The sequence below is a fragment of the Castanea sativa genome, chromosome 10, assembly GCF_040712315.1.
Source record: "Castanea sativa cultivar Marrone di Chiusa Pesio chromosome 10, ASM4071231v1".
NCBI lineage: Eukaryota > Viridiplantae > Streptophyta > Magnoliopsida > Fagales > Fagaceae > Castanea > Castanea sativa.
In genome coordinates this window covers 35,386,049-35,388,294 of record NC_134022.1, presented here as the reverse complement: position 1 = coordinate 35,388,294, position 2,246 = coordinate 35,386,049, and the positions used below count along the sequence as shown (strand labels likewise).

Here is a 2,246-nt window from a genome sequence, read left to right as displayed (position 1 = left end):
CAAAGAGAAAAAAAAGAGTTTTTACTTCTTAGACAGAGAGACAGGCATGGAGGGTATAGATCATAGGATTGTGAGTGTCAATGGCATCAAAATGCACATAGCAGAAAAAGGACAAGGCCCGGTAGTACTATTCCTCCATGGCTTCCCTGAGCTTTGGTACTCCTGGCGCCACCAGATTCATGCTTTGAGCTCACTTGGATACCATGCTGTAGCACCAGATCTCCGGGGCTTCGGTGACACTGAAGCGCCAACTTCCATCACCAGCTACACCTGCGATCACATTGTCAATGACCTTGTTGCTCTCATTGACTCTCTGGGTGAGGAGCAAGTGTTTCTTGTAGCACATGACTGGGGAGCCATCATGAGTTGGTACTTGTGCTTGTTTAAGCCTGAAAGAGTGAAGGCATTTGTGTGCCTTTGTGTTCCATTCACGCCAAGGAGTCCACAGATGAAGCCAATGGATAGAATGTGAGGTTTCTTTGGAGATGACTACTATATATGCAAATTTCAGGTTCTTGTTTTGTTAACATAACCAGATTTGGCTTCTTGTATGCTTAAATGATCATGTTTTAGTATAAAATCTTATTTGTTTAATCCCATTTACCTCTTTGGTACCTAGTTTCTATGAAACAGCTGAAACAGTTAGGTAAGCATGCTTGTTTGATTTGAGCAAAGGCTTTCTAAGTCACATCATTTGCTTTGCTATGATTCTTGCTCAAGATTTTTAGGCTTAGACTTTAGTACACGTTACATTCCAAGTTATAAGAGGCTAATCTTGGACTCTGAAATTTGAAAACCAAAACGTGGTAACTAATATTTTCTATCGCCACCCAATTTTACTTTGATATTTCCATATGTGTTGCAGGCACCAGAAGAAATTGAAGCTGAGATTGCTGAATTAGGTACAGCAATCGTACTCAAGACCATTTTCTCAATTCGAAAACCAGGTCCACCCTGCTTCCCTAAAGGAAATGCATTTGAAATCCGTACCAATGCTTCAATTTCCTTGCCCTCTTGGCTTTCAGAAGAAGAGCTTACTTATTATGTCACAAAATTTGACCAGAAAGGCTTCACTGGAGGATTGAACTACTACCGAGCAATTGACCAGTATGTTACAAACTTTAATGAAAATGTTTCAAAATCTAAATATCAAAACATTTCTTATGCTTAAGACTTGATATTTAACAAATTCTAGGTGCCCATTTCACGTTTAAGGTTTTAATTCTTAAATCCAACTATGTATAGAGAGTCATGTTTTTTAAAATGACTATATCTTAGATTTGTAATATTTAATTTGAAACATGAGATTGATTCATTTCAAATGGAGTTGATCCTCTTCCAAGACGCTCACCCAGTTCGCTTTTAATCAACAAAAGAACCAAAATCTTGGGCTCACATCAAATATAAGCATGAAAACTTAAATCTTGGCCTTCCTTAACATTAAATGTCCCAGTACTTTGATATTCATAAAACAAACGTTTGATAATTTGTTTCTGATTATTGCAGAAACTGGGAGGTCACAGAAAAATGGACCTGAGTGCAAGTGAAGGTACCTGTGAAGTTCATAGTGGGGGATTTGGACATGGTGTACACCACCCTGGGGACAAAGGAATATATACACAATGGTGGTTTCAAGAAAGATGTGCCGTTTTTGGAGGAAACTGTTGTGATGGAAGGGGTGGGTCACTTCATCAACCAAGAAAAAGCTGAGGAAATCAGCTCTCACATCTATGACTTCATTAAGAAGTTCAAATAAATTCTGTTAGTAATTTGTGCACTGTTTCTATGGGTTCATTAGGATTTCAATCTGTCACCTCTAGTGGCACTAAGCTTAGTAGTTGAATAGACCTTGTCATATGATCTGCAAGGCTGTTATCAAGTTGTTACAAGATAGGAATGTGTCACACTCTTAGGGAGGGTACATCTTAAAAGACATTTTGTCTCGTTTAAACTCTTTTCAAAGTTATTTTTTCTCTCATATTGGCAGGCAAGACAATGTTGTAGTGCATTGTAGGAAATTTCCACGAATTCCTAAACCTGTGAGAAACAAAAAATAGAGAAAAATACACACCAAAGAAAATAATCACACGCACAAGACAGTATTTATGTGGTTTGGCAACTTGCCTTCGTCCACGGAGTTGCAGGAATTTCACTATTATCAGGGAAAAATACAAAGTGCTATAGTTCTCTTTTCTCTCACAAAACCGACTACACAAAACCCTAATCACAAAAATGCGTTTTCTACA

At 38.1% G+C, this 2,246-nt stretch overlaps 1 pseudogene; it reads left to right on the top strand.

Annotated features, from left to right (window-relative positions):
• Positions 1-1,806, top strand: LOC142614257 (epoxide hydrolase 1-like; annotated as a pseudogene).
• The last annotated feature ends 440 nt before the right edge of the window (positions 1,807-2,246 follow it).